Here is an 11,304-nt window from a genome sequence, read left to right on the forward strand (position 1 = left end):
GTTCCCCTCAATTTATATTCCCCACAGGTTTGATGGAGGAACAGAGGAGAAGCTGATATCTTGATGTTAAGGACTGAGAAGGATCTGATTTCTTTGGTTGGCAACTGACAGGAACCAAGCTTAATAGCAGTTGTGAATATGCCTAAAATAATACCCAGGCACAGCTACTAAAGATTAAGCTTATATTTATAAAGATGAAGGGAAGGCAGGAAAGGGGTATAAAGGATTTTGGATAAGATCTAGGAAGCCCTGAACTGTTATGCAGAAGCTGCCCCTCCCCCCAGGAGGGAGTGGCAGACTTTATATCTAGCTGGCCCTCAAAGCTTATAATAATCACTTCTAATATCTAAATAACTAAATGAATAACAGAATGCTATTGCAATGAAGGTCTAATTCCACTAGACAGGCAAACTCCTGAGTAGAAACCACAATGGCTTTTGCCACTATGGTCATCGAGGCAAACCCCAAACCTAGGAAACCAAGCAGAGAGACATGCTCAACTCAACCCCCAGGAATTAACTGTTAAACTCCTTTCCAACTGTCCCCTCACCCAGAGTTCTTACTTCCAAGCTCAGTTCTCTTTCCACTGCACCAGTGAGCCCACTTTTCTTTTGTTAAGCTCATTCTCTTTATCTGTGAGTTGGTAGTATCCAGCTCCCAGGTTGTACTTCCTCACTGGGTTGCAGGGGATGGGGGTGGGAGGCAGTCCATTTCCAACCTATAAAAATAGGGGCTTCTGGGGCAGCTGGGTAACTCAGTGGATTGAGAGTCAGGCCTAGAGACGGGAGATTCTAGGTTCAAATCCGGCCTCAGACACTTCCCAGCTGTGTGACCCTGGGCAAGTCACTTGACCCCCCATTGCCCACCCTTACCACTCTTCCATCTATAAGCCAATACACCGAAGTTAAGGTTTTAAAAAAATAGGGGCTTCTGTTATTTATAAGTCAGTTACCTTGGGACCTTTGCATTACAATCTCTTAAATAATCTGCCTTGAATTTGTGGAACTTTGCTATATTATGATAGTGATATGAAGAAACCATTAAAGCTCCAAGGTCCTTGAACCCATTTTTACAGAGAAGGAAACTGAGACCCAAGTTGGGGAAGTGACTGGCCCAGGGCCAGCCAGCTAGGAAGTGTTTGAGGACAGATTGGAATGAAGGACCTCCTATCTCTGGCCTAGCTCCCAATTGTAAAAAAGAATTCTTGGTTCTCTTTTAGTTCACACTTGTGAAAATGGAATCCTTTATTTTATTTGCCTAGTTGGAGTTAACACTATGATTGGCAATAACTTTGAATCAACACAAGCTTGAACTAGGTGGGAAAAGTTTGCAAAACACTTACTGAGTTCACACCTTGCTTAATGCTAGGTCAGAAGAAGAGTTCACACACTCAGAAAGCTGTGAATCCAAAGTGGACAACTCAGATAATTTGGAAACTATGATTGACCCCCATGAAAAGGGGCAGGGACAGGAAACCACCATAAAAGCAGGCAGTCTGGTGAAGGAGGCTAAGAGAAAGTGAGCTCCAAATAGAGAGTCACTCCAAGAAGGGGTGCTATTATTATTGTGCTATATCGAGATATAATAGAAATATAAAAATTCAAAAGCCATTCCCCTGTAGCAGCATTAGCAAACCTTTTAGAGATCCTGTGCCCAAACTTCATCTTCAAGGTAACTGTGAGTCACCTGCATTACTCCAGACACCAGAGGGAGGAAGTGCTTGCATCAGGCTAATGAGCAGAGGGGTAGGGCATGTGAAAAGTGTCTTCAGAGACTGTGGAGAGGGTTAACAGAGTTGCCTGCTCCAGTACACCAGGGCACATATGCCATGTCTTCACCAGCATAGCCCTACAATGTAATGGCCAATGGCAATGAACAGGTAGTCTCACAAAGCAAACTGCAAAGTATTTTTAAACTCTAAACTACTATCATAGCATCAGTTCTAATATGGAGTAACAGCAAGAACTAGGAAATCAGAATTAAGTGACTTGCCTAGGGTCAAGTCTAGAAAGTGTTTGAGATCAGATTTGGGCTCAGGTCCTCCTGACTCCAGATCTAGCGTTCTATCTCCTGTAATAGCTGCCCTTATAATTTCAGTTTTAACACTAAGAAAGGATGCTATAAATCACTAATAATGAAAAAAATAACCAAACATAGGAATCACAAAATTGTTATCTCATTCTATGCAAATTGAGAAACATGACAAAAGATGGAAATAGGCAATGTCAAAGGATTTCTGAAAACACAAGACAGTAATGGATTGTTAGCAGAACTGTCAATTAGTTCAACCTTAGTGAAAATATGTTTTTTTTAAATGTCTATGAACATTTATTTATAGGTTCTATAACTAGTACAAAGCCTAAAAGGAGTTCAATGACAAAAAAGGCTCCAGATACACCAAAATATTTACAGCAACATTTTTGTACTATCAAATGAATAGAAAAAAAGAGGGTTTTTGTAAGTAATTTAACATTGCTTTGTAGGTAATTAAACAAATTGTAGTAAATTAATGTGATGGTATATTATGGTGTGTTAAGAAATGACAAGCATGATGAATGAAAAGAAATATGGATGATGAATACAAAGACTTACATAGCCTGATGTAAAATGATGTAAGCAGATCCAGGAACACAATATTCATATTACCAGGACCTCTGAAAATGGAAAATTAATAAAGAATATTTTTCCTAAATAAAAAGAAATTAATGTTGTAAAATTATTTTTATAAAGTTGGCTACAAAGAAGAGTTATGTGAAAACATTACTCCTGCAGAATTGGAGGATCTATTGGTTTGAGGTTTTGAATCTAACTCTAGATATGAAAATATATTTACGTATTTGGTTATACACATGTATTTCCATTTATTTGCTATCAGAAATTGTTTACTATATGTGTCTGAGCATGTGTGTATAATTACATATGTTTTGCTTTATTTACACTTTCATTTTTTTCTCTCCTATTTTTCTTTGTCATTATTGATCAGAAGGAATGGGCCTTGGGAGGTGGGAAGGGAGAGAAATACAGGGGAAAACCTGAGTAAAATAAAAACAAAAGGAAGCAATGAGAATAAATTGAAAGCAACAATAATTGCCTTTCTCTTAAAATAAGCCCTCTAGATTTGCTGTTATCAGATTATGTTAAACTCTCACAATTCCTTTTTTTTATGAATGGGATTTGTGACTTTGTCACTTCAAAGATAACTCAATAATATCAGTGAAAAAGAGGAATGTTATGTCAGATATGGTGGTATCTCTATCAGGAACATCTCATTAGTTTCCAGCTTCTGAAATCACTGGCAACGGATGTCATCAATTAAGTGCATTGTAAGTGAGTGGAAGAGGGGGAGATTTATTTTAAAGGAAGGTTCACATGTCACATATAAACCTCACAAATGCCCTTACAGAATGTAAACTCTTTGATAGTAGGGATCATTTTGAACTTTGTCTTTCTATCTCCAGCACCTAACAGAGTACCTGGGACACAGTAAATGATTAATAAATTCTTGTTGATTTGACTTATTGAATGACTGATTTTTATTTTATTTTATTTTGAATATTTTCCCATAGTTACATATATCATGCTCTTTCCCTCTCCCCCAAATCCCCATAACCCCTCTTAGCTGACACACAATTCCACTGGGTTTTACATGTATCATTGATTAAGATCTAATTCCATATTATTGATAGTTAGACTAGAGTTATCATTTAGTGGAATGACTGATTTTTAAAGATAGCCAAAACCAAAGATATTTTAGCATCTCACTATTTGTATAACCAAGCCTATGAGATAGGGTAATATTTTATAATCTTAGAGAAATATATGGTCCTTTTTAAAGTCATTTCTTCTAAAAGAAATCCACTTAGATTGTTTTATCTTATTTCATAGTAGATTGAAAGAAAGAAGAACTGATATAAGAAGTTAGAGAAGGAAAAAGAATTAAAGGGAAGAAAAAGTAGAATGGTCAGAGAAGGCTCTTTAAATAACATCTAAAAAGAAAGATTTGAGAAATTAAAAGACCAAATATACTGAGTTCCAAGGTCTAGAAAAATACAATCAGTGATGATATTCAGTATATGAGGATATTAATTTTCTTTTGATGACCAGCTTCTTTTCTTCATTCTGAAAATGATAGGAGTAAAAGAAAGTATCTTCTAATTCATATTAAGTTAATAAGCAAGAACTTCCCAAGGACAGTATCATAACTAGCCATGTAATTTCCTAGAAAAAGAAGCATAAGAACAGTATTAAAAGTAATTAGGAGCTATGCTATTGACCAGGATGAGGTGCTGGTTACTACAATGACTTTGAAGGAAAACCTGTATTAACTTTTTTCACTTTCTTAATTTAGGAAAATTAGGACTAATTGCTGCTTGATTTCATTGACCCTTTCTCTCCACTTACCACATTTTTTACACTTTTATTATCTCTATCTAAGATTATTAAAACCTCTTCATAATATGAATGCCTAAAGCAATGGTAATGAAGTGTTCTTCTTTTAGCCTAGATACGGTCATATGATTTCCCTACTCAATCAATTCTTTTGCCTTCCTTTGCCTCACTGAAAATATAAAGGTCTCCACTGAGCATTGAATGTAAAATACAACCCAACTATGACATATTTTTCCAGGCCTATTAGATATTACTACCCTCCTATCTCTAAGATCTAGCCATACTGACTTTTATCTGTTCCTCACAGTAACCACTTCATATCCCATCTCTATGCTTTATAGTAGCCTTGGAAAATTCTGAAAATAAACTTTCTCAAGAACAGAATACTTCTCTTCTTGAAAGAGGTTACTCAACTCCATTTTCTCTAAGATATTGAATTTTATTTCTTAAACTTCTTTTATCCTTCGATGGAAACTATTTCATATTAAACTATTTTTAACATATTTGTAGGAATTATTTATAATAGTATGCTGAACATCATACATCTGACATATTATGTGCATAATATTTATTTGACAATCGTTCTGTCTTTAAAATAAGGACTTGAAATATCTTCCTCTCCAAAGATATTAAAAGACTGAATAAGTTTTTATATGTGTAATGTATGAATACTAATACATATATGTCATATGTCTTTGTTTACACTTGATTGTGTATATGTATATGTATGCGTGAATTGCTCTTACTAGGTTTTTATTTGCTCAGTTTAGGTAACTTCTTCACTCCCCAAAATATCATAGATAATTTAATGTTTACTTTTTTAAACAATTAAATTTTTAAAGTAAAAATGAATTGATCTCTCTATTAAATTGCACACATAACACAAAATTAATATTTGTGCTCCTCAACTGATCATCCCAGAGGTACCATCATTCACCTGTTCACAGGACATTTTCAATGTCTATAAGATAAGTAAAGCTATCCTAAAGCATATAGATCTTCTAGGCACATACCAAAGACATAAAGAAATTTTCAGGCATGATGAATCAGAGATCCTTTCCAGCATCCTAAGCTAAATATAAATAGGAATTTGTATTTTATGAAGAATGCTTTGAAGGGTGTAAGTAGATTCTTATTCATTCTGTAAGGAAAAATATTCCTAAAGTGTAAGATTTAGCAAGAGTTAGCATCAATAAAGGACTGACAATACTTGAATAGAGTTGATATTAGTAAAAAAAAATGAGTTGAAAACAGCTGCAGCACATATATCTAGAAATCAGTTCATAAAAGTCATTTTAGGAAAACAAGAAAGAAATGATCATGAATTTATTGTTTTGGGATGTAATATTATTCCAGTGCTAGTATATATTTGCATTATTTATGAAGGTTAGAGAGAAAAGTATATATATTTTTTTCTTACTTACAATCTTAAGATTACAGAGAATTGCAAGAAACTCATTCACCAATTCCTCAGAGGCAAAAAACAGAGTGGTACAATTCAATAATTTCTCAAGGCAAAAAAGCCATAACAGGTTTCTGTGAATTTACTCTTCTTCCTTTAAGTTCCCAATTTCTCTCAAACCTTTAGTCCTAAAAGAGATGTCTATGATGTCAGTGTAGGAAGGCAGAGTCAAGATACAAGGTCTATACAGTGTAAAGCTATTATAGTGGAAGGGAGTGAAAAGTGGATTGTTGGTACTAAAAGTATATCAACATCTGTATCCCCTTCAGATTCTCTCCCAGCTCCACCTGTCAACTCACTCCTCTGTCACCAATCTGATCTGGTAAGATTCAGGAAAATATCTCTTTGTGGAAATATCATAGAACTAAAGATTGGAGGGGACCATAAAGTTCACTTATTCTCTCTCCTGATTTTTCAAATGAAACTACTGAGATCCAGAGGAAATTAAAATGCCTTTGTAAGGTCACAGAGAGTGTAAATGATGAAATTCAAATGCAAATCATGTGACTGTTGCACTGGGTTTCTTCCATTAGTGAAATAGTAAAACACAAGTGAACATTCAAACTCTACTCAAAATTTTTGTACAGTATGATGGTTTACAAACCTGAGTTTGAGAAAGATGAAATTGAGAGAATGCAGCAAATTGGAACAAAGCAAAAGCTGAAATTTCTCTGACAATCCTTCCAAACCAATCTTTAATAAACATCTTAAAATGACAGGAATCAAAGTCCAATAGCAAGATGGATGAAGGGAGCTCTTTCACTAAATACAAATTGAAAGGCAGAAAGAGAGAGTACATTTTTACAGGATAAAGGGGAACCAGAAGCAAAACTGCACACAGAGGAGTGCTGGCGAACTACTTGCCCCACCTACAGCACCAGGTTCTTACCCCAGGCATAGGCCAACTTTGAGATCCTGAGAAATTACCTATGCCAAGAAGAGAGTACCCCTCACCCCAAACCCAAACCCTAAAGTCCCAGGCACTAACACCAACCTGCAAGGATGCCTAGAAGTCTGTAATGCTTTATCCTTTCAAGCATACACTAAGATGAAGCCCCTGGGCCCAGGGCAAAATAGCTCAGAGCCAAGCCCTGCAAGCCATTAGCAGAGGCGACATAATCAGTAGCTTTCAGAACTCCCAATCCACAGGCAAAAAAAGGAAATGAGCAAATAGCAAACAATATATAAAAAATTTCTATGATAACAAAGATCAAAGCAAAGTCATTAAGGAATTTAAAAATTAAATAACATAGTCAAAGAAAAATTGGTAGAAAAAGTGAAAAAATAAATTAAAGAAATACAAAAAGAAAATAACAGCTTAAAAAGGAAAATGGGTCTACTGGAAAAAAGAACAAAAATCAATGAAGAAAAGAGTTCCATGAAAAAAGAATGGACCAAATGGAAAAGGAGAATAAAAAATTCATGAAAGAAATTCATACTTCAAAAGTTATTGGGCAATTGGGCTAATGACTTTATGAGACATCCGGAAACAATAAAATCAAATCAAAAGAAGAAAAAAATAGAAAATATTAAATATTTCATTGAAAAAACCTGACCTGGAAATAGATGCAAGAGAGACAATTTTAGAATTATGGGACTACCTGAATGACATGATGAAAAAAATCATAGACATTGTATTACAAGAAATTATTTAAGAAAACTGCCTTGATATTATTGAACAAAAGGGAAAAATTGAAATTGAAATTGAAAGAATCCACAGATCACCTCCTACAATAAATCCCTAAATAACAACTCCCAGGAATGTTATAGCCAAGTTCAAGGGCTCCAAGGCCAAGGAGAAAATATGGCAAACAGCTAGAAATAAACAATTCAAATACTGAAGAGCCCATCAAGTTAGCATAGAATGTGACACCTTGTACATTGAAGAATCAGAGGGCTTGGAATATATTATAGTGGAGGGGAGTTTGAGGGTGGTGACAGGTAATACTTAAACCTTACTCTCATTTGAATTGGCAAAGCAGGGAAGGACAGGCAGACTCACTGGTTTGTAGAATTCTGTCTTACCTTATAAATAAGTAGAAGGGGAATTGGAAAAGCAGTGGTGGGAAGGGGAGAAATATAAGGGAGAAGGGAGGGGGGAGTGATTAAAAGCAAAACATTGGTCTGAAGGGATAGAATGAAAGGAGAAAGGGTAGAATTAAAAGATGAAAACAAGATGGAGGGTAGTACAAAGCTGGAAATTATTACCATGAAAGTAAAGCAGAAGAACTCACTCATAAAATGGAAGCAGATGGCAGAGTGGATTAAAACAGGAACCCTAACACTTGAGGCAGATAGACACACACAGACTAAAGGTAAAGGGCTGGAGCAGAATTGCTTGGGTTTCAACTGAGACAAAAAAGCAGGATTAACAATCATGATATCAGATAAACCTAAAGCACAAATAGATCTAATAAAAAGGGATAAGGGAAATAATTACATCTTGATAAAAAGTAGTATAGACAATAAAGTAAAATTGGTACTTAACATATATGCACCAAATGGTATAGCATCCAAATTTTTAAAGAGAACTAAAGGAACTTAAGGTGGAAATAGACAGTAAAACTATACCAGTGGGAGGACCTCAACCTTCCCTTGGAAAAACTAGATAAATCTCAATAAAGAAGGAAAAAAAGGAAGTGAATTAAATTTTACAAAAGTTAGATTTAGTAGATACTTGGAAAAATTGAATATGAATGAAAAAAGGAATATACTTTCCTTTAGAAAGCACAATGTACATATACAAAAATTGACAGTGTACTAGTTTAGTGATGGCAAACTTTTTAAAGACTGAGTGCCCAAACAGCATTACTTATCCTGTATGTGAACCTCCTGACATTATTCCAGATAGGAGAGGGAGGAAGTACTCACATTGGGCTGTACTCTGCCGGGCAGAAGAGTGAATGAAGTGAGAACTGTCCTTAGGCATACCTGGAGAAGAGGAGGGGAGCATCCCTCTCTGGCATATGTGCCATAGGTTAGCCAACATGGTACTTTTAAAAGAATATATAAATATAAATTAATCTATGAGAAACCAGTAGGTGTTTTGGTCAACTGCCACTCAGATTAAACTCAGAAAGAAGGATAGGGTATCAGAGCCTTAGTAAATCTGATAACCCTTTCACTAAAGGAGTTTCTCTGTCAACCCAACTTCAGTCAGGCTGACAGCCTTGACTGGAGACTAGAGAGAGAGAGAGCTGAGTGTTGGGATTTTCATAATTAGTCCAGGTTCTTTGATGGCTTGAGGATAACAGAAACCAACTCTTTGGACAGCCAATAATCCAAGAGATAACAGAAAGGGAAAAATGCCTGCACACTGTCCACCAGAAAACAGACACTATCCACTACCAAGGGTTGTCTTGAGAGATGTTGTTTTCACGCTTCTCCAATCCCAAAGATCCCAAGTTCATGTAGTCACTGCTGGCTGGACTTCTCCTCCAAACCCCTCTCACACCAGCAATGACCATTTCACTCCTCCCCCAGTTGCATTCCAATACAGAATGCTCAAACCTGATAGCCAAGCTCCTATAAATTTCTATTCTATTCCTTAAATTACTTCATTACAGTACCAGGGCATAAAAATTTCAGAAAAATATACATTAGATAAGAAATAATAAATGCAACATTTCCAGATCATAGTTCAATAAAATGATCAATAAGGGTTTGTGGAAAGGGAAATTAAAAATTAATTGGATACTAAATAATCTAGTTCTTCAAAACTGGTGGGTCAAAGGGGAAAAATCATAAAAACAATTACTAATTTCATTGAAGAGAATTATGATGAGGAGGCATTTCAAAATGTATGGGATATAGTCAAAGCATTACTCAGGGGATAATTTATACCCCTAAATGCTTATGTCAATATAATAGATGAAAAGTAGATCAAGAAACTGGGCATGTAACTAAAAAAACCTAGAAAAAGAACAAATTAAAAATCCTGAATTAAATGCCAAAATGGAAATCCTAAAAATCAAAGGAGAAATTATTTAAATGGAATGTAAAATAGCTACTGAACTAATAAAGAAGATTAAGAATAGGTTCTATGAAAAAATAGAAGATTGGCTAATTTGATTTAAAAAAGGATAAAAGATCAATAAATTACAAGTATCAAAAATTAAAAGGGTGATTTCACCTCAAATGAAGAGGAAACTAAAATAATCATTAGGAGCTTTTGTGGCCAATTATATGTCAACAAATCTTATAATTTAAGTTAAATGGATGAACATTTACAACAGTATAAATTGCTTAGATTAACAAAAGAGGAAATATAATACCTGAATAATAACATCTCAGAAAAATGAATTGAACAAGTGATCAATGAATTCCCAATGGAAATATTCCCAGAGCCAAATGGATTCACAAGTGAATTCGATTAAACATTAAAAGAATATTTAATTCCATTATTATACAAATTATTTGGCAAAATATGCAAAGTATAAGTCTTACCAAATTATTTTTATGCTATAAATATTGTGATAATAGCTAAGCCAGGAAGACAAAAACAAAAAGAAAATTATCAACCAATTTCTTTAATGGACATTAATGGAAAAAAAATCTTAAATAAAATGCTAGCAAAGAAACTACAACAATATATCATAAGGAGTATTCACTATGACCAGGTGGAATTTATAGCAGGAATTCTAGACTTGTTTATTATTAGGAAAACTATCAGGATAATATACCATATCCATAATCAAACTAATAGAAATCATATGATTATCTCAATAGTAAAATAAGCCTTTGAGAAAATTCCATACTCATTCCTATTGAAAATACGAGAAAGCGAAGGAATAAAATGACCTTTCTTTAAAATAATAAGTAGTATTATTTAAAACTATCTGTAAGTATCATTTACAATAGAGATAAGTGAGAAGCCTTCCCAATAAGATCAGGAGTGAAACAAGGATGCCTAATATTACCACTATTATTTAATATAGTAGTAGAAATCCTAGCTTTAGTAATTTGAGAAGAAAAAGAAATTGAATGAATTGAAGAAGAGAATAATAACTAAATGAATAAATACAAAATTAAAAAGTGAACTAACACTCTTTGAGAATGATATGATTGTATACTTAGAGAATCCTAGAGAATCAACTAAAAAACTAGTAGAAATAACTAAAAACTTTAGTAAAGTTACAGGATGCAAATCAAATATATTTAAATTATCATCATTTCTATATATTACCAACAAAATCCACCATCAAGTGTTAGAGAGAGAAATTCTACTTAAAATCACTCTAATTTGAAATTTGAAATACCTAGAATCTCCTTGACAAAGCAAATGGAGGAATTATATAAACACAAATATAAAACATTTCACACAATTAAAATTAGAGCTAAATAATTGGAAAAAATATTAATTCCTCATAGGAAGGCCATGCTAATATAAGGAAAATAAATTCTACCTAAATTAGTTTGCTTATTCAGTGCCATATCAATCAAACTACCAAATA

The sequence above is a fragment of the Gracilinanus agilis genome, chromosome 2 (genome assembly GCF_016433145.1).
Source record: "Gracilinanus agilis isolate LMUSP501 chromosome 2, AgileGrace, whole genome shotgun sequence".
In the NCBI taxonomy this organism is placed as follows: Eukaryota; Metazoa; Chordata; class Mammalia; order Didelphimorphia; family Didelphidae; genus Gracilinanus; species Gracilinanus agilis.